This window comes from Otolemur garnettii, unplaced genomic scaffold (genome assembly GCF_000181295.1).
Source record: "Otolemur garnettii isolate 467f Iridium unplaced genomic scaffold, OtoGar3 scaffold00010, whole genome shotgun sequence".
In the NCBI taxonomy this organism is placed as follows: Eukaryota; Metazoa; Chordata; class Mammalia; order Primates; family Galagidae; genus Otolemur; species Otolemur garnettii.
In genome coordinates, this window is record NW_003852405.1 from 17,743,005 (window position 1) to 17,765,784 (window position 22,780).

At 36.4% G+C, this 22,780-nt stretch overlaps 1 protein-coding gene across 6 annotated transcripts in view; it reads left to right on the forward strand.

Annotated features, from left to right (window-relative positions):
• The window catches only part of ZNF644 (zinc finger protein 644), a 108,968-nt gene that overhangs the window by 618 nt on the left and 85,570 nt on the right, over positions 1–22,780 (forward strand). The window lies entirely within an intron of this gene.

Below are 22,780 nucleotides of genomic sequence, written 5' to 3' on the forward strand. Positions count from 1 at the left end.
GGGGGCCCTTTCCGCTGCGGCGTCGGAGGATTCGGTAGCGGACACAAAGGGGCTGAGCTGGGCACTAGACTTGGGGGTTTTGTTTAGTCACATGAAGCTGAGCAGCCAGTGAGCAGTAGGGGGAAGGGGCCGAGACCCAGCGGCTTGGGGTGCCCGGCCGTCGCCATTGCCATGCACTGAGTAGCGGGGCGGTCCGAGGGCAGTCCCCAGCCCCTCTCGTCCAGGCTGCCGGGTCTCGGCCTGAAGCGCCGGCTCGGCTCTGGCATTAACTATACACACCCCTCCCCTCTCTCGCGACTGGACCGCAAAGCCCTCCCCTCCCCCGTTCTGCAAGGTCTTGTGCCGCTAGGTGCCTGGGAAGTAACCGCAGGAGGTAAATCGCTGGAAGTGTTTGGGTGGCCAGGGGGTGGGTGTCCAGCTAAAGCTTTTTGCCTCTCCAGGTCTGATTCTCTGGTCTTTGTGTCCCTGGGAGCTTAATCTCTGCCAGAGGAAAGCAGGTGTGCTCCACTTCTCCCGTGAACCTGAAGATGAGTTGTCCCAGACCCTTCTCAGTGATTGGACACTTAGGTGGTGGAGCTAAAGGTTTCCTGTTACGAGACTTCCACAGACGACTTTCTTGGTGGGATTCTTGTATGGTTTAGCAGTATTAGTGGAAAAGTTTTCTTGCACTGTTTAAGTAATACAGACCTAAGTATAATTGTTGATAGCGCTATATTTAGACTTCAGAAATTGTGTGATCGTTAAACTCAACAAGCAGATAAACACAGTGGAGGGCATATTTTGTACAGAAGTTTACTAATTTCAACAGACATACCAAAACACCATCATCTGTTCTGGTCAATCCTGACTAATGCCACGCTGTTGCATCTGGACGATAGACTGGATTTTCCTTAACCATGTATTCCCTCCTTGCAGTAGTTGGTTTTGGTTACACTTTCTGATCCCACAAGAAAGCAAGCATTTCAAAAAATAGACAACTAAAGTTCCTCAAAGAAAGGAAATACTGTTTGCCTTTGGTGCTGTTTGTAAGTATCCAGGAAACTTGATGGCAGCAACACTGCATTTTGGTAGATTTGCTATGAAAAACCTAGTTTTTGTAATGAGGTTATAACTTAGACATTTTAGTAGATGAAACATGAAGGTTTGCTTAGTATTAATGCAGTGGTAGGTAGCTGTTAAAAATCATGGAGTGGGTTAGAATTTTTAACAATTGAAAGTTATACAGCACTTACATCATACTTTGTGTTGGTATTAATTTGGGTAGTGAAAGATTTTGATGCTTATGTTTTGTGTTTGCCGTTAATAACAGTTATTTGAGTGAAGGAATACTCAAACACGTTTAGATGACTATTTAGTTAGATCTGTTTGAATTGAAATTTGAACTTTTCAGAATTACTTAAAACTTCAATTTTTCTTGTTTCTTTTCAGATATGTATTTCCCCATTTTTAGCTTTTCCTAGAAAACAGTCTTGTGTTAGTGAATAGTAGATATATTAACATTAGCAAAATGTATTCCTGGATCATACAATTTTACAATGGAAGGAATCTTGAAGAACAACTAGCCTTAATCTCTCTTTTACAGTATATGGAGGAATAGAGATGATTAAGTTAGCAACATAATGGGAAATGATCTTTCAGTTTTTACTCCTTTGCTGTTTTCATATTGCTAGGATGATAAGGTGAATATCTGTAATAATGATGAAAAAATAAAGGAGAGTGTTACTCAGAATACTTGTTGACTAGGTTCATGAGAATGTCTGTGACAAGTTAACTTATTTAATGTTATATGCTGACTTAATTTTTGAAGTGACTTGCAGTGGAACAAATTCATATAGAGATACAGAAATTTCAGATAATGTCAGAGATTTGCTTTTGAATTTCGAGATTTTCCCAAAGCTGTCTTGACCCAGAATTGAAAAGTTAAAAAGCAACTAGATAACTTGATAAATTTCTTGGAAAATTTGAAATAACTGCCAGTTATTGCCACTTGTTACATAAGAAAAGAAATGAGGTAGATGCTGAAAACAAGCAAGCTAGTGCCTTTTATTTTGTAATAGTGTTTTGGTTGGATAAATAACCACGCTACTCAGAGTGTTCCTTTTGTTTAAAACAACTTTTTAAGACTTATACAGCTACTACTGCTACTATTGAGTAGAGCTGTATGATCTGTTAGGAAATTAAACAAGGAGTATTATCTTTCATGGCGTGATCTTACTAGTGATCTTTAACTTCTTTGGATGTCAGATTTAGCAAAAAGTTCAATTGTTTTAAGGTTTTAAAGCTTTTATGGGTCATTTAAGGTGCTTTTAATTTACTAAACTTTTAAAGAAACGGTAAGCTCTTTGATAATTTTAAACACTGTGAGTGGATTTAATTACACTTTAGTTTTGTGATAATTAGGGTTACAGTTAGGTTATAAAGTGAGTCTGTCACCTGTATACCTTAAACATTTTCCTGTTTTAATTTGTCATTCAAGTTGTAGGAGGGCGAGTTTTGGTTGGATTGAGACTGTAATGGGTAGAGGAGGGGAAAAGAAGGACTTAGAGAGTCAGGAGAGAATATCTGCAGTTTAGACAGTAGGTCAGGTTCATTTTTCTGTCATCCCAGTTACGCTTTTACTTGTTAGGGTTACTTATTTAGATAACTCTTAGGATGTGATTCTAGAAGGAAAAGACTGGACCTTGTATTTGTGGGAATGCTTTTCTTAGGACTGCTTTTCATTCAGATATTTAGGCAGTTGTAGCTTACAGCGAATGTAGAAATTGGCATGGGGAATTATCTAGCCCTAATTTTGCAGAGCACTAATTTTAGTAGTCCTTTAAAAAAAGTATTTTTTACATTTTAAAATTGATAGCCTTGTAAAATAGGAGAATGGATACTGTAATACTTTGGATATATATATTCATGTTGGTTTTGAATATTTTTATTTTTATTGGATATTAATCCCTCTAGTACAGAGAATGTCTGTTTTATACATGGAGAATCTATAGGTACTGAAAAAAATTATGAGATACAGCGTTGACTGAAGGAAGTCAGGAAGTGCTGTTTTTTATTTAGTTTTATTATAGGAAAATGGTTTCTTTGAACAGTGTAAGCCATTTACAACCATTGAGTTTTAAGGGACTTCAGAATCATCACACTGATTCTAGCACTAGCTCACCCTGCTGGTTGGCCAAAGTATTTCTCCTCTTCCTCTGGAAAATGTGAAAACCAAAAATCAAACATAAAACCAAACATAAAGATCACGTGAAACCTATAGTGTGGTAGAACATCAAATTCAGTTCATTCTTAGAATTCCTGTGAAAAGGGTGTTTTTCCTCATCTCTAAGGCCTCAGTTGCTCTACCCTTTAATTTTTTCTCAGATCTGCCAAAGTTAACTGTGGAGTTAATGCTAGCCTTTTGCAAATTAACTAAGAACTCTTATGTGAGTATGAAGAGTTAGTATGTTTTTGTCTTTTTAAATTTAAGAAATCTTGTGATAATCCTCCTCTTGCAGGAGAATAATCATTATGAGAAATGTTAGGAAGAAAAAGTCCCGTGGAATAACTTTCTGGGAGGAAAAAGGCAGAGGATTTCAAGAGGAAGAGGAGGAAGAGCCTGCCAGGGCTGAAGCCGCAGCAGTGCACTTCTCTTGGATGGGGGAAAATGAGAATGGATTAAGGTTATTAGTATTTAAGAGATTTCCTTTCTACTCTCCCTCTACTAATCTTTGTTCTACTTCTTCTGTTTGCAAGATGCAACCTTCCCATTTCACTTGGTATTCCTGGAAGTGGGCTCTTACATATAAAAGTATAGATAAGGGATTTTTTTTTTCTTTGAAATTTAATTCTGTTAGTCAAGATTGTGGTAGAATTGAAGTTGGTTAGAGTGGTAAATATGGATTTTATGTGTTAAACCTTTGGCATATATATTATTCATTTAAATTGAAAATACAGCTTTATGAAAACTTTATACAAATTCTATAAATGTAAACGTTATGAGCCAAATAGACAACTGAAAATTAAAACAGTATCTAATAAAATGTTAGGATTAAAGTACTTCACAGTTTTTTTTTAGTGAAAAAACTGTCTCACTTTGTTGCACTTGGTAGAGTGCCGTGGCGTTACAGCTCACAGAAACCTCCAGCTTGTGGGCTTAGGTGATTCTCTTGCCTCAGCCTCCCAAGTAGCTGGGACTACAGGCACCCACCACAATGCCTGGCTATTTTTTTTGTTGCAGTTTGGCTGGGCCAGGTTTGAACCTGCCACCCTTCGTATATGGGGCTGGCGCCCTACTCACTGAACCACAGGTACCACCCAGTATTTTACAGTTTTTAAAGCATGTTTATCTGTAGTCTATCAATTACCTAATTTCTAAAAAAGATTAACATTTTAATCTTTTCTTGATGTTTATCTTTTTACTTGTAATTATCTTTTTTGTAAATGTCACAGGGAAGATGTTAAAGATAGTCACACACTGCATAACAACATTTAGGTCAACCGTGGACCACATATATTATACAATGGTGGTCCCATGAGATTATATTTCTGTTCTATGCTTAGATGTTACAGTTGCTTACTTGTGCAGTACGTCATCATGCTGTATAGGAGCACATTATAACTTAGGAGCAATAGGCTATTACCATGTACCTTAGATGTATGGTAAGCTATACCATCTAGATTTGAGTAACTATACTCTATGATGTTTGCACAGCTACCAAATCACCTAATGAGGTTATTTCTCAGCATGTATCCCCATGCTTAGTGTAACTTGTACTTTCAGAGCCCTGTTTATGGGGGAGTATTGATTCCCAATTTTTTATTGAATGATTTGTCAAAGTAGGTAGAAGTCTTACCACAGTTGGAATTAATTGACTTTTGCATACTACTGACTCACTGAATATTTTACACATATATATGTTTATATCTACACAGACACATACAGAATTATAGTTGCATTTGTAATTATGCAAATATAAAGATTCAGAATGGGATAAGGTTTAAAAATAAGCTTTGAAGTAAAATTAGAAGGGCTCAAATTTAGCGGTGTGGGCACTTACACAAGTAGATTTAATAAATTACCATCTTGGCTCAGCGCCTATAGCTCAACCGGCTAGGGCGCCAGCCACGTACACCTAAGGTGGCGGGTTCGAATCCCCAGCCCGGACACGCCAAACAACAATGACGGCTGCAACCAAAAAAATAGCCGGGCGTTGTGGCGGGTGCCTGTGGTCCCAGCTACTTGGGAGGCGGAGGCAGGAGACTCGCTTGAGCCCAGGAGTTGGAGGTTGCTGTGAGCTGTAATGCCACAGCACTCTACCCAGGGGGACAGCTTGAGGCTCTGTCTCAAAAAAAAAAAAATAAAAAAAAAATAAAAAATAAAATAAATTACCATCTTCATAGAGGTTTAGGGTTTGCATTATATAATTTGCCTAAAATCTATAGCTTTCTAGAATATAGTGAATGCTGGGTAAGTGTTAACTGTTACAATAAAAATACTTATTTATTACCATTGTTTAATGGTATCTTGAATTTTCACCTATGGGTGATCTAGAGTTGTATACTTTTGATAATGTCCGTTTTTTAGGCCATATTTATAAAAACAAGGTTATTATAAAGGAATTGAGAGGAAGGTATCTGTACCTTTTCCCATTCTAGCAGCACAACCTTATAGCCAGGTTAAATATTTCAGGAATCTGTTCCCTGTTATGACTGTCAGCTGATGAATAGATGCCCTTGGGAATGAGTGCATTTTGGTGAAGTTATTTCCCAACCAATGGGTGTTGGTTTATCTTTGTTACAGCGTCCTGAATTTCTTCACTCTTGTTTAAAGTCTTGAAGCTAAGGATGATTATGGTCATTAGTAGAGAGAAAAGGGTGAGTGGCTATGTGTATTTATATGCAAAGTATATACAGACCCTAGGTGGAAGTGAAGAGGGGCTACAATAGTAGCAAGATAGAGGGGGAGAATGTGATCTTTCCTTTGGATGGTTTAAGGTGTATTTCCCCAAACAATGTTTCCTTTTGCTGTTTTTGTTTTCGTACTTTGTTTTCTGTGTGTCTTTGCTGGTATGGTATTATTTCCCCTCTTTAATTTTCTTTCTGCCACCTGCCTCCTCCTACCACAAAGACAAATTTTAAACATGATTGTAAACGGCAGCTAGTAAAAATGCTTTTAAGTTCATGTAAGGAAGCCTGCTAGTGTGAAATACTAGAAGTTTTTCATTTATGCTTGGAAAACATTTTCAGCAGTTTGAAAAATGAAAGGGAAAAAAGTTACCATCATTTTATCATTATATAATCATTGGTATTAAAGGGGAAGGGAGATGATACTGACATTAATTATCTGTATGCCTTTTAATAATCCTCCATTTTGCATGTGAGGAAACAAACTGAGACCCAGGTCATATAGATTATACAGATAGTAAATAATGGACCATCCAGTTTTAAATCTCAGCATATCTTGAAAAAGGTCTATAGATAAGACCTTTCTATTCTGCCTTCTTGTCCTTCCAGTATATCTTTTGTTTTACCTAGTTGTTATATATACAATTTGTAAGTTTTATCTCCTGGTTTTAAAATTTAGCATTATAAACACATTTTTCTGCCTACCCTTATTTCAAGTGGTGTCTTACTGCCCACATTGTCTATTCATACCTTCACATAAAGGCTCTTTGTCTTGTCTGTGGACATTGGTACCGTGATATTGGCCAAAAATGGAAGCTGCCTTTTTCTTAACTGAATGACTAAGATGAAAAAAAGCAAGTTTAATTGCTTCCAATATTCAATAGGATAAGGATTACTACATGCTGTCTATCCTTCCTAGTGGGACATTTGACACAAAATTGGATACTGTATAAATAATATGTAGATGACATTCAGTTTATCTCCATCTGAAAACAGTTTTTCTTATATTTTTAAATTTTGAAATGCTTTAAATTTCCTTATTGAAAGTCTTAAAATGATACTAAAATTAAACAGGCACTTAAATTCTGGTTACTATTAGTAATCCCTAATACAATAATAATTTTTAAATTTTATTTATTTTTTGAGACAGTCTTATTGTGTCACCCTCGGCACAGTGCTGTTGCATCATAGCTCACAGCAACCTCTTAATTCTTGGGTTTAACTGATTCTCTTGCCTCAGCCTTCTGAGTAGCTGAGTCTACAGGCGCCTGCCACAAAGCCTAGCTATTTTCTTTTCTTTTCTTTTTTTTTTGAGACAGTCTCACTATGTCACCCTGGGGCAGAGTGCTGTGGCATGCTAGCTTATAGCAAGCTTAAAACCTCTCAAGTAGCTGGGACTATAGGCGCCTGTTACAATGCCCGGCTATTTTTTGGTTCTAGTTGTCGTTGTTTGGCAGGCCTGGGCTGGATTCGAACTCGCCAGCTCCAGTGTATGTGGCTGGCCCCCTAGCCACTGAGCTACAGGCGCCGAGCCATGCCCCCAGCTATTTTTTGGTTGCAGTTGTCATTGTTGTTTAGTAAGCCCAGGCCGGGTTGATCCCCCCAGCCTCAGTATATGTGGCCGGCATCTTACCCACTGAGCTATGGGTGCTGCCCTAATGTTATAATATTTTAATTTGTAAAAGAAAAAAATCACTTAATTCTGAATTTTTATGCTCTCATTGGGTAGATAACATTTGTATGTTAAGAGATAATTTGTGGGACACAGTGACTATTAATACTGTATGCTCGAAAATTGTGAAGAATGTATGTTTTAGGTGTTCACACTACAAAAAAATAAGAATGTGAAATAATGCTTATGTTAATTAGCTCAATTTAGCCATTCCAACAATGTATATATATTTCAAAACATGTTCTATACCAGGTGTCCTCAAACTACGACCCCATAGGCCACTTGCGGCTCGCCTAGGACATTTATCTGGCCTGCTGGGTGTTTTTGCCACCGCTACCTGTCCTGTTTAGCAGCCCGAGGCCTGCAGTCTGGCCCTCCAGTGGTCTGAGGGATGATGAACTGGCCCCCTGTTTAAAAAGTTTGAGGACCCCTATTCTACACCATAAATATCTACAATTTCTATTTCTGAATAAAAAATAAATTATGTAGCCTTTATAAATTGTGTAGATCAGCACTGCCCAGTAGAAATATACATTGAGCCACAAATGCAATTTTAAATTTTCTATAGCCACATCAAAAATATAGGCAAATATTTATTAATGTATTTTTTTAATCCAGTATACCCAGAATATTATTTCAACATATAAACATGGTTGAAATATTTGGCATTCTTTTATGAAGAATATATAAGAAATGTGGTAGTGTTCTTACTTAAGATGCATCTTAATTCAGACTAGACAGACTACAGGTACTAGTAGCCATGTGTGATTACTATATCGGACTGTTGCAGGTATAGATACTAAGTCTTGTATGGGGTATGGAGAAATAATAAAGTAGAAATTGACCTAAATCATGCTAAGGATGGCTTAGCAAAGAGAATGCTTGAGAAGAATATTCCTGTAAAGAAATGATGAGAATTACAGCAAAAGATATAATTTGAATCCAGTTAACAGAGTAGGTTGAATACAGTTGAGAGAATTTGCTTTGGGAGATGGGGTATGAGAAAGAGAGATTATATTGGACAATGCCTAATTGATGTCTTCTCCCTGAGTAGTACTTGATGAATATTGAATTAATAGGAGAATGAGTATTGTGCAGAATGCAAAAAATGCTGGAAGAAATACATCAACAAAGTCTTGTGGATTTCCAAAGGGGAAAGCGTTCCATCTAGGGAATGCTGATGTTGTGTGATTAGCAATATGGTGGAGATTGGTAAAAAATGGTGAAAATTGAGAAAAGATTTTTAGATTTGGCCATTACTAGTGACTTGTCTTTAAAGATTTTATTTATTGCCGGTGGCAGGCACCCGTAATCCTAGCTACTTGGGAGGCTGAGGCAAGAGAATCACTTAAGCCCAAGAGTTTGAGGTTGCTGTGAGCTGTGACACTACAGCACTCTACTGAGGGCAACATAATGAGACATTGTCTCAAAAAAATTTTTTTTTACTGGGCGGTGCCTGTGGCTCAAAGGAGTAGCCCCAGCCCCATATGTCAAAGGTGATGGGTTTAAACCCAGCCTTGGCCAAAAAAAAAAAAAATTTTTTTTATTTAGGTATAATTTATGTGCAGTGAAGTGCACAAATCTTGTGAAATGCAATGAATTTTTAAATGTTAAGTATGCCCAGTAACTTTTACCCAGATCAAGATATACAACATTTTTTGCACTGAAAAAGGGGCCTTATGTCCTTCCTGTTAATTCCACCTCACAGGAGTAACCATTTTTCTGACCTATATTACCATAAATTAGTTTTGCTCCTTTCTGAACTTGCTTATGGAGTATTTGCCCTCCTTTCCAAGGGTGGTGAGAATTGATGTTTGACCCTGCCTCTCTTTTGTCCTAGTTTGGTATGGCATTGCTGTGTTCATTTGGAGGTGTAAATCAGATGATGGTTGGTACTGTCATCCTTTTTATTTTTGTAGTGTGGTTTATGCTAAGATCAGAGGGGTGCTTCTTAATAATTTTCTTCATTGATAGTGTCCCTTTAGAAGTTGGAAGTTTGTTTAGAACTCAGGGATTTGAATTTCCTCCACAGATAACATAGTTGTCTGGCTCACTTTCATTACAGTATTCTAGGCATATAGCCAAGAACTAGGTGGAGGAGGTCTTGGATTGCCTCCTTATATAGATGCCTTTTGGAGCCTCTTTAATAGCAGCTTCCAGGCATTATGTAAATTAGCTTTTAGGCATTTTAGATTGCTTCATAAGGTACTTAGTTTTTTAAAAATTGTCATTGTAGAGATAGGAATACATAGGTATACTTCTGTTTGTGCAGGTAAGTGTCCACCTCTCAACCAGAAAGGTTTTTTTTTTTGAGACAGAGTCTCACTTTGTCACCCTAGGTAGAGTGTTGTGGTGTCATAGCTCACAGCAGCCTCAGTCTCTTGGGCTCAAGCAATCCTCTTTCCTCAGCCTCCTGAGTAGCTGGGATCACAGGTGCTTGCCACAATGTCCAGCTATTTTTAAAGACAGGGTCTTGCTTTTGCTTAGGCTGGTCTTGAACTCCTGAGCTCAGACAGTCTATTCTCCTTGATCTCCCAGAGTGCTAGGATTACAGGTGTGTGCCACTGTGCCTGGCCTCAGAAAGATTTTGGTATATGTTCATGTTTAAATAACTAGATTGGTACTTTATGGACAGTTTGCACAAAAGTTTGAATGACTAAACCCATGAAAGAGACTTTATAATAAAGACTGAGACCTGAAATAGAATTATTGATTGTGATTTTTACTTCTGTTTGAATCAGTTTTTTAGAATGGAATTAATAGTTAGAGCATTATTTTACATAAAAACTTGTATAATATGACAATATTAAACTGGGAGAAAGATTTTTTTTTGAAATATGTAAAGCACATAATAAAGAAAATAAATATATTCACATTCCAGTATACTTAATTTTGAGAAATGGATATGTTTTATATTAGAAGACATGAAAAGATTTTCTCCTTAACAGTTTGGATTTTGAATCCTAGTGAGCTTATGAAGGAAAGTATTTACTCTATATACAGAAGTTTTATCTTTTGGAATTTATAATATGTTTGTTTAGTATACTCTTGCTCCAAGGATTTTTAGTAATTATCTTGAAGAAATAATAAACCTCATCTATCAGCTTTGCTTATTTGTAGCTTTTATGAGGTATATAATAAGGCTGAAGTAAAATTGGTTAAACATTGAAATAGTATATGTTTATTAGCTTCCAAATATTAAGACTTACCCATAACTTTTTGGGCTAGATATGGAAAATCAAAAACATGATATAATTAGAATGTTCTTAATTGTAGTTTTAAGAACAGACTTCTGTGTGTAGAAAAAAAATGAATTCCAGAGTGTATTCTATGAATTCATGTTGTTTTGACAAAAGTGAATATTATAGTTGAATTTGATTTTGAGAGATTGGATTTTTTTTGTATTCACAAAAGTCTTGTGTGGTTGTTTCTTCCAATCTTACCTTATTTTCACTGGGTTAGTTATACAAACTTCACTTACTATCTCACTAGGGATATCAGTGCACACATGTAGAGAACAGGTTATGGTTCTAGTTCTCAAGGGCTCATAATCTAAGATACAACTTGAAGAGTACTTTGATTATGAAATACTTGAGTTACTGAACTGACAAAAAATAATATGGTTTATAATAAGATTAGATTAATTAACAAAGCTCTTTGAGAAAAATAGGTTTTTTTAAACATAGATTTTGAAGAATTGTGTATAGATTGGTAGAAGGGGAAAGGAATACCATGAAGAAGTGTATATAGATTGGTAGAAGGGGAAAGGAATACCATGTATCAGTCAGAGAGTAAAAAAAAAGCACAGAGGTGGGAATTGTGGAATGAAACATTTTCCTTGGTTAAAGTAGAGTCTATTTTAAATGAATGTAGTGTGATTGAAGAGATTGAAGTGAGGAAGGTTGGTTAGAGGCTACTGTCTTGGTGAGCCGGGAAGGATATATTAAGAGTAAGGATGCATAGTTTCATTTTGTATTTTTTTATTTGTACAAATTTATGGGGTGTATGTGCAGTTTTGTTACATGCATAGATTGTGTAGTGGTCAAGTCAGGCCTTTTAGGGATCTGCACCCAAATAATGTACATTGTACCCATTAACTAATATCTTATTATCCACCCTCCTTCCACCCACTGACCCTGCTGAGTCTCCATGGTCTAGAATTTTCTCTGTGTCCTTAAGTACACATTTTTTAGCACCCACTTATGAGTAAGAATATATATTTGACTTTCTGTACCTGGCTTGTTTCACTTAAGGTAATGGCCTCTATCTATATCCATTTTGCTGCAAAAGACATGATTTTATTATTTTTCTCTTGTAGTTGAATAGTATTCCATGGTGTATATAATCTATGTTTCCTTTATCCATTCATCCATTGATGGATGCTGAGTTTGATTCCATATTTTTGTGATTGTGAATAGTGCTGCAATGAACATTAAAGTACAAGCATCTTTTTTTTTTTTTTTTTTTTTGCAGTTTTTGGCCGGGGCTGGGTTCGAACCTGCCACCTCCACTTCTGGTATATACCCTACCCTTTTATATACCCTACCTACTGGGTGGCCACAGGTGCCACCCAGTACAAGTATATTTTTAATACGATATTTTGGTTTCCTTTAGATACTCAGTAGTAGAATTGCTTGATCTAATAGTTCTATTTTTAGTTCTTTGAGAAATCTCCATACTGTTTTCCACAGAAATTATACTATTTGCATTCCCACCAACAAATGTGTATGATTTCCCTTTCTCCACAACTTCACCAGTGTCTCTTATTGTCATTTTAATAATAGCCATTCTGATGATACCTTGTTGTGGCTTTAACTTGCATCTTCTTTGATATTTAATAATGTGCATTTTTTTCATATACTTGTTGGCCATTTGTATGTCTTTTTTTGGAAAGTGTTCATGTCCTTTGCTCACTTTCTAATGGGATTGTGGGTTTGCTGTTGAATTGTTAAGTTCCTTTGTATACTCTAGGTGTCAGTTCCCTGTCTGATGAATAGTTTGTAAATATTTCTCTCATTCTACTGGTTGGTTGTCTGTTCACTCTGTTGATTATTTCTTTAGCGGTGCAGCTTTTTAGTTTCATTAATCCCATTTATCTATTTTTTTAATTGCCTGTGCTTTTGAGGTATTAACTCATAAATTCTTTGCCTGGACCAATGTCCAGATGAGTTTTCCCGAGGTTTTCTTGTATTTTTATAGTTTCAGACATAACATTTAAGTCTTTCCATCCATCTTGAGTTTGTTTAAGACAGGGTCTCTGTTGCCTAGGCTTTGTCAAGGATCACTTGGATGTACATATGTGGCTTTATTTCTGGGTTCTCTATTCCTTTTTATTGATCTTTGTGTCTGTACATATACCAGTACCATGCTATTTTGGTTACTATAACCTTGTAATATAATTCGAAGTCAGATAATGTGGTATTTTCAGCTTTATTCTTTTTGCTTAGGATTGCTTTGGCTATTCAGGCTCTTTTTGCGTTCTTGTGAATTTTAGAATCATTTTTTCTAATTCATTGAAAAATGACATTTGTATTTTGATAGGGATTGAATATGTATATTGTTTTGATTAATACTGTCATTTTTAATAATAATTCTTCTGATCCATGAGCATGAGATGATTTTCCATTTGCTTGTATTATCTGTAATTTTATTCATTAGTTAAGGTTTTTTAGTTTTCTTTGTAGAGACCTTTTATATCCTTAGTTTATTCCTAGGTATTTTATTTTATTTTATTTTATTTTTTGTAGCTATTTTGAATGAGATTGCTTTTTTTTATTTTTTGAGATAGAGTTTCACTTTGTCCCTCTCGGTAGAGTGCTGTAGTGTCACAGCTCACAGCAACCTCCAGCTCTTGGGTGTAGGCAGTTGTTTTGCCTTAGTCTCCCAAGTAGCTGGAATCACAGGCGCCTGCCGCAATGCCCAGCTATTGTTGTTGTTGTTGTTGTCGTCGTTGGACTTTGGCTGAGGCAGGGTTTGAAACTGACACCGCTCAATGAGATTGTTTTTTGGTTTCTCAGGTAGATTGTTGTTGTTCTATAGAAATACTGCTAATTTTTGTACACTGACTTGCTTCCTTCAACTTTTTTACTGAATTTATCAAATCTAAGAATTTTTTGATGGCATTTTTATATTTTTATATGTCTAAGATTTTATACCGGCAAACAGGAATGATTTAGCTTCCTCTTTTCCAATTGGATGACTTCTAGCAGGGGTGGTAGAAGTGGGAATCCTTATCTTTTCTAGTTCTTAGAAGAGAAGCTTTTAACCTTTATGCTGTATGGTATTAACTGTAGGTTTGTCTTATATGGATTTTATTATGTGGAGGTATGTTCCTTATATGCTTGGTTGTTACAGGTTTTTATCAAAAAGGGATCCTGAATTTTATCAGCTGTTTTTCTGCATCTATTGCGATAATCATGATTTTTGTCCTTCTGTTTATGTATTGTATCATGTTTACTGATTTAAGAATGTTGAACCATCCTTGCATTCTTGGTTTAAAACCCACTTGATCATGGTATATTATCTTCTTCAAGTGCTAGTACTTTGTTGAGGAATTTTGTATGTGTGTTCATCAGAGATCTTGGTTTGTGTATTCATCAGAAATCTTGGTCTGTGGTTTGCTTCTTTGTTCTGTCCTTTTCTGGTTTTGGTATCAGGATAATGTTAAACTCTTAGAATGAGTGGGGAGAATTCCCTTACAGAATTTTTTTTGAAGAGGTTCACGAGGATTGGTATTAGAAATTCTTTGTACATTTGGTAAAATTCAGATATAAATCCATTTGCTCTTGGGCTTTTCTTTGTTGGAGACTGTGTTACTGATTCAGTCTAGCTGCTGCTTATTGGTCTGTTAGTATTTTTTATTTCATCCTGATTCAGTCTTGGGAGGTTATGGTTCCAGGAATTTATTTGTGTCATCTAGTTTTTGTAGTTTGTGGGTGTATAGTTATTCTTAATAATCTCTGGTGATCCTCTGCATTTCTCTGGTGTGAGTTCATTTGTAATTTTATTTGAGGCTTCTTCTTGGTTGCTCTAACTAGAGATTTAATGATTTTATCTTTTCAAAGAACCAATTTTTCATTGATCCTTAGGGTTGTTTTTCAGTCTTTATTTCATTTAGTTCTACACTGATCTTTGTTATTCTGTTAATTTGGGGTTTGGTTTGTTCTTGCTTTTCTCATTAGTAGAAGTACATCATTAGATTATTTGTAATCTTTCTACTTTTTTGATGTAGGCATGTAATGCTATAAACTTCCCTCTTGGCACTGCTTTAGCTATATCTCACAGGTTTCCATGTGTTTACATTTTCACTTGTTTCAAAAAAATCTTTGAATTTCTGTCTTATTTTCTTCATTGACCCAATGGTGGTTCAGGAGCATGTTGTTTAATACCATTTGTTTGTATAGTTTCCATAGTTCCTCTTGGTATTGATTTCTAGTTTTATTCCACTGTGGTCTGAAAAGATATTTGATTTTTCAGTTTTTAAAAATTTGTTGAGACTTGTGGCCTAATATATGGTCTATCTTAGAGAATGTTCTGTATGACGATGAAAAGATGTGTATTCCGTAGTTGTTGGGTAGTATGATCTATAAATGTCTGTTACATCTATTTGGTCTAAAGTCTGTTACACTCAGTGTTTCTTTGTTGATAATGTGTTTAGATGATGTTCATAATGCTGTGTGTGCAGTGTTGAAGTCCCCCACTATTATTGTATTACTGTCTGTCTCACTCTTCAGTAATGTGTATATATATTTAATTGAATGGTAACTATGTACATTAATGCACTTCTGGGGTACAGTGTGGTGTTTTCACACAGAATCTGAAACACTTCCATCAGACTGGTTAACATAGCCTTCATGTCATTTTCTTAGGTATTGTTTTAAAACGTTCACATTCTACTCTTAGAAAGATTCACTTGTACCCTTGTAAGATAAACCTCAGAAGTGATCCCTCCAATCCCCCTCCCTCCACCCATTTCCCCCCCCTTCAGTAATATTTGTTAAATGAATCTGGATGCTCCAGTGTTGGGTGTGTATTTATTTAGAGTTATTATACCCTCTTGCTGAATTGATCCCTTTATATAATGCCTTTCTTTGCCTTCCTTTTTATTATTTGACAAAAAGTCTGATTTATCTGTGTATATCTACTTCTGCTTGCTTTTGGTTTATATTTATTTTCATGGTATCTTTTCCACCTCTTTGTGTATCTCTAAAGGTAAAGTGAGTTTTTGTAAACAGCATATTACTAGAACCCATTCAGCCAATCTATATCTTTTAAGTGGTGCATTTAATATAATTATATTCAAGGTTTATAATGTTGATATGTGAAGCTCTATTCCCATCATATTAATTTTTTATAGTTGTCTTAGTGATTCTTTGGTTTTTTTTTTTTTTTCTTTTTGTCCATATATGGTTTGGTGGAATTCTGTACAGCATATAATTAGAGTACTTTTTTCCTTTTATTAAGTCATATACACATAGATCATGAATACATTTATGCATTTTAGATGACATTTTTAACCCATTCAGCCAATCTATATCTTTTAAGTGCTGCATTTGATATAATCATATTCAAAGTTAAGGTTGATATGTGAGACTTTGTTCCCATCATATTATTAATTTTTATAGTTGTCTTATGATTCTTTGTTTCTTTTTCTATTTGTCCATATGGTTTGGAGGAATTCTATAGTGGTGCAGTTTGATTCCTTTTTCCTTTACATGATTGCTTTACCAGTGAATGTTATACTTTGATGAGCTCTAATGATGGTGAATGTTGTCTTTTTGCTTCCAAGTTTAGAATTCCCTTAAGCATTTCTTGTAATGATGATCAAGTGGTGACTAATTCCTTTTGGCATTTCTTGTATGCAAAAGAGTTTATTTCTCCTTCATTTATAAAGGGTAATCTTGCTGGATATAATATTCTTTGCTGGCTGTTCTTTTATTTTAGTGCTTTGTATAGGCTGTCCCATTCTCTTTTTGTTTGTAAAGTTTCTATTGAGAAGTCTACTGTTAGCCTTCTAACATTTTAGGACACTTTTTGTGATTTTAGAATTCACTTTTTCACTATGACTTTAAATATTCTGATTATGATGTGGCATGTTGAAGTTCTTTCTGCACTGTATTTGCCTGGGGATTAGCCTCTGGTATTTGGACTTGGGAAAATCTCTTGCCAGACTTGGTAAATTTTTATCTGTTATTTTGTTAAATAGGTTTTCTATACCTTCTAATCTCTCCTCACTTTTAGGAAGTCCTATAACATAAATTTAGTCACTTTATGTTGTTTCCAAAGTCTCAAAGGCTTTTTTCCTTCTTTTTAATTCTTTTTTTATTTTGGACTGTCCAGTATGAATTTGTGAACGTAATTGTCCAGTCTCATGTGATTACTGTTATGAAGGTTATTCTAGGAAAAGGTGCAGGCTCCATCAAAGTGGTGGGGCAAGTGAAAAGAGGAAATAGGATTGTAGTACATGAGAGGAGTGAAGAGAATTTCTAGGATGATGGTGAAGGATGATGGTCAGTTATGTAGTTTGCTAGTGCTTTCTCCAAATCTATCAGTTGTTTTTCATCCTTTTAACAAGATATTTCAGAGAGTAAAAGATTTTCATTTTGAAGTCTTAATTTGTCAAATTTTGGAGACAGAATCTTACTATGTCACCCTCAGTATAGTGTCGTGGTGTCACAGCTCACAGCAACCTCAAACTCTTGGGCTTAAGTGATTCTCTTGCCTCAGCCTCCCAAGTAGCTGAGACCACAGGTGCCTGCCCCAACACCCGGCCATCTTTTGGTTGCAATTGTCGTTGTTGTTTAGCAGGCCCGGGCCAGGCTCAAACCCACCAGCCTTGGTGTATGTTCCCTACTCAACTAAGCTTTGGGCGCTGAGCCTATCAAATTTTTTCTTATATAGATTGTGCTTTTGGTATTATTTCTAAAAACTCTTCCTATCTCTAGATCCTAATAATTTTCTCCTGTCTTCAAAAGTTTTGTAGTATTACATTTAAATCTGTGGTACATTTTAAGTTGATATTGGTATATTGGTATGATATTGGTATAGTATTTTAATTTAGAACAGTGTTCTCCCCTCCCCTTCATTTCTTCCAGCACCAGTTATTGTAAAGACTGTTTTTTTCCATTAAATGACTTTTGCAGTTTTGTCAGAAATCAGCAATCCTTGTGTGGAACTATGATATATTTAGGGAGATTACAGAAGTTGTATAAGAGTGTCATCATTTTCTTAAGTAGGAGTCATTTGGATCCAAAGTGAAAAATTAAGATACAAGTTTAAATATATTGTTTAGTAGGTAGTGCATTTCTTTTTTTTTTTAATATAAAAAGCCTTATTTGATTTATAAAACATGCTTTTGTGTAATTTTGATGAATTAAAATGAAAATAGGAAATACTACAGTGTAAAGCCACTCCTTCCCTCCCCTCATTTTCCTTTTCCTTTTCCAACAGAGTCTCACTTAGTCACACTTGGTAGAGTGCTGTGGCTTTATAGCTCACACAATCTTAAACTTTTGGCCTTAAGTGGTCCTCTTGCCTCAGCCTCCCAAGTAGCTGGGTCTATTGGCACCTGCCTCAATGCCTGGCTATTTCTCTTTTTTAGAGATGGGGGTCTCATTCTTGCTCAGGCTGGTTTTGAACTTCTGAGCTCAGGCATTCCACCAGCCTTAGCCACCTAGCATTGCAGGCTCACCGCACCTAGCCCAGGTTTATCAATTTTATTTATCTTTTTGAAGATTTAACTTTTTGTTTCATTAATTTTCTGAATGATTCTTTTTTTTTTCCTATTTCATTTATTTCTGATTTAATTTTGGTTATTTCTATTCTGCTAAGTTTGTGATTAGATTGCTCTTTTTTTCCCATTTACTTGAGATGCTTCATTAGGTTGTTGATGTGTTCTCTTTCTGTTTTTCAAATGTAGGTATCTAATGTGATAAATTTCCCTCTAGGACTACTTTTTCAGTATCCCACAGATTTTGATAGCTTGTGGCTATATTGTTGTTATGTTTGAGGAATTTAATAATTTCCTGTTTTATTTCCTCCTTGACCCAACTGTCATTCATTATAAGATTGTTTAATTTACCTGCCTTTGTGTGAGGGTGAGAATTTTTGTGGGAATTGAGTTCCACTTTTATTGCCTTGTGGTCTGAAAAGATACAGGTATAATTTCACTTCTTTTAATTTTCTTGTCATTTATTTGTGTCCTATGATATGATATATTTTGGAGTATGATCCATGGGCTGATGAGAAGAACATTTATTCATTAGCTTTGGGATGGTATTAAGCCCAATATTTCTAGGGTCACATTTAAGTCCCCTTTGTATCTTTGTTTAGTTTCTTTTTCAAGGATCTGTTGAGTTATGTCAGAGGGATGTCAAAGTCCCCAGCTGTTATGGTGGTGTAGGATATATCGTTCAGACCAATTAAGGTCTCTTTCATAAGTCTGGGAGCATTTATGTTGGGTTTATAAATATTTAGAATCAAAGTATTATTTCGTTGTATTCTTTTCTGCAGTATGAAGTGACCATCTTAACTTTAGTTGCTTTAAATCCATCTGTATGTGAAAATAAGATTACAACCCCTTCTTCTTCCGATTTCCATTTGCCTGAAATGTTTTCCAACCTGTTACCTTGAGTCATTTTGTCTTTCAAATTTAGGTGTGTTTCCTGGAGACAGGATATAGATGGCTTGTGCTTTTTTTATTCAGTCAGCAAGCTTGTGCGTCTTAAGTGGGGAATTCAAACCATTAATGTTTATTGAGAGAATTGGTAAGTATGGTGGTGTTCTAGTCATCTTATCTTGTGAGAGTCCATAGCTTAGTTTTTTTCTTTGCATCATTATGGAAGCTAGATTTTGTCCTTTAGTTTCTGGGTGTTTACTTTGCTGGTGGTCCTTTGTGATGGTCACTGTGGAGAATAGGTGTGTTTCCTGTAGAGCTGGACTTGTTGTGGAGAATTTCCTCAGTGTTTGCATGTCAGTAAAAGATTTGATTTCTCCATTGAATTTGAAGTTTAGTTTAGCAGGGTACAGAATTCTCGGCTTAAAATTGTTTTGTTTAAGTGGTTTATAGGTATATGACCATTCTCTTCTGTTTTGTAAAGTTTCATCTGAAAAGTCTACTGTCACTATGCGAGATCTGTTCCTGTAGGTCAATTGCTTATTCCTGGCAGCTTGTAGAATTTTCTCTTGTCTTGACTTGGATAGGTTTATTACAATGTGTCCTGGAGATACTCTGTGCTGAGATGACCCAGGGTTCAATATCCGTCTGACAGGAGTTTGTTGTAATCTTTGGTGATACTTAGGAAATTTTCATTTGTATCCTCCAGTAGGGCTTCCATTCCTTTGGGTCATTCTTTTTCCTCTTCAGGGATACCTATAATTCATATGTTCCAGCACTTTGTGAAGTCCTATAATTCTCTAAGCAAACTTCTTTTTTTCTCTTCTTTTCCGCTTCTTTAAATGCCTGAGTAGGCTTGAGAGCCTTATCCTCTAGTTCTAAGATTCTTTCCCATAGTCTAATCTGTTATTGATAACTTTCTACTGCATCTTTAAGTTCCCTGATAAACTCCTTCAATTCCTTAAGCTCTGTTATAGCCTTTCTAATTTTTTCATAGCTTTCCTTCACTATTTGGGTCTGTTTTTGGATTCTCTTTTGATTGTTTTCCACTTTCTCTTCTCTTCCCTTCATTGTTTTTGTCATCCATATTTTAAATCCTTTTTATGTCATTTCCATTATTTCTTTATAGGTGGGATCCTCTATGATAGCTCCCTCATGATCCCTTAGGGAGGTTGATCTGTTCTTGTTTTTCACGTTGCCAGAATTTTTGTGTTGATTGTTCCTCATGTGTATTTTTTTTCTTGTTTACTTCCTGTTCCTGCCTTTTCCTCTCACTCCTTCTTTAAATTAGTTTGTCTCTGGGCTTAGGTGTTGAAGTATCCTTTTGGTTAAGGCCAAAATAAGAACAATAAGGAGAGAGAAGGGAAAAAAGAAAGGGAATAAAAGGGGGTGGGAAGTTGAAAGGAAAAATTGAGAAGAAGAACAGAAAGAGAAAGACAGGAAGTAATAGTGGTATTCAGCAGGGTTCTCTGACCCACATCCACTATTCCAGTACTCTGGAGGGCCAGGATGGGTAGTTTCCTCAAGGTCAGGAGCTCTTTACCAGCCTGAGCAAGAGCAGAACCCCACCTTTGCCAAATACAGAAAAAAATTAGTAGTATGTTATAGTGGCAACCTATTGATAACATCCTTCTGAAGGTCAAAGCTAGTAGGGTACCCTTGAGACCAAGGGTTCAAGGCTTCCTTGAGTCAGGTCAATCCTGTGGCACCCCAGCCCAGGCCTCAGAATGAAGTTTTGTTCTGTAAATAGAATATAGAATGAAATCAAATAAAACGAATCAGAGGGAGGAAAAGAATAGACACAAAGAAAATTAAAAATAAAATTAGGTAAGATGTAAAAAAATTGGGTATCTTAGTTGTTTGAGAAATCTATATGGAAAAGATGAGAAAAGTAGAAAAATCTCTACAAAAAGAGTGGAAAAGGGAGAGAAATAGAAAATAAAGAATAAAAGGGGCAGAAAAACATAGCAAAAATGGAGCTCTTGCTATTGAAGAAAGAACAAAGAATGAAAACAAGAAAACAAAGCAAACACAAAAACTTAAGGAAAAAAATTGTAATATATTGCCTTGACTCCAATTGGCTCTCTAAGAAGATGTGTTGCCTGGTCACTTGATGGCATTCTGGGGTTGGGAGACACAAAACCACACGCTGGCTCTGCTGTATAAGATTTGAGCACAATTTAGTTGCTGAGGAGACCTGTTCCTGTCTTCCTGATTTATTTGCCTTCACTGACGGTGTTGACAGTCTCTGTAGGGTTGGGAACCTGAAGTCCTTGCCACAGTATTTTGGAGACCCACTTTGACCTTCCAAACAGTGCTCCTTGGCCACAAAGTGGCTTTCCTGAGGGAGCCAGAGCTGCCCAACTCCCCCCAAGGATGGCTGCCCAGTTCAGTGGGTGTGCCAAAGCAGGTCTTGCTCTAGGACCTTGTGGGCAGCCCTTTCACAATGGTGGTGCCCTGCTACCAGCCAAACCCATGAGAGCTCCACCCTGTCTGGTGGTTCTGTCCCAGCTGACAGATGCTGTCCAAGTTCACTCAATTGCCCTTCTAAGGTAGCTCTGGTGAGCATCCAAGTCCAAAAAGAAACTGTAGAAGAGGCCTTCCCTGTCCCTCGCCCTTTGTCAGGTGACTGGCCTCTGCTCACCCCCAGGTGCACTCGCCTTCTGTATCGCTCTTCCACTACTCCTGACCTCCTTATTGGCTCCTGGAGTCCCCTGCTGCTGTACTGTGCCTGTGGAGTGATGTTTTGGGGCAGAATACCCCATGTGGAGGTGGCTGGAGTCTTCTTTCTCTAGTATCAACATGAGTGGCTGCCAAGGAGTTGTCTCTAGACTGCCATATTGCTCCACCCTCCCTTTTTTCAGTTTTTAAAAATGAAATTTATATAAGTGGATCTTTGATTCTTTTCTGGTATTATGTTCATAGAATTCAACTCTATTGTTGGGGATAACTGTAGTTCATTTATTTTCATTGCTGTATAGTGTATTGTTTGAATGTCCCACAGTTAATGCATTCTGTTATTGATGGAAATTTTGGTTGTTTTCTAGTGCACACATTTATAGTTAGTAAATACCTAGGAGTTTAATAGCTCAGTTGTAGGGTGTATTTATGTTTGATTTCAGAAGATGCTCAAAACTTTTTTTTTTTTTTTTTTAGACAGAGTCATCTCACTTTGTCACCCTGGGCAGAGTGCTATGACATCACAGCTCACAGCAGTCTCAAGCTCTTGGGCTTAATCAATTCTCTTGCCTCAGCCTCCCAAGTAGCTGGGACTAAGGGCACCCACCATAAGACCTGGCTATTTTTTGGTTGGAGTTGTCGTGGTTGTTTGGCAGGCCTGGGCTGGATTCGAACCCAATAGCTCCAGTGTATGTGGCTGGCACCTTAGCTGCTGAGCTACAGGCACTGAGCCAAAACTTTTTTTTTTTTCTTCAAAGTGTGTGTGACAGTTTATAATCATATCAGCAAAGTTCCTTTGTACTTCATCTTCATCAATACTTTGTATTGTCAGTCTTTAATTTTAGTCATTCTAGAGGATGTATAGTAGTGCCTCATAATGATTTTGTTTTACATTTCCCTGATTCCCAATGTGATTGAGTACCTTTTTA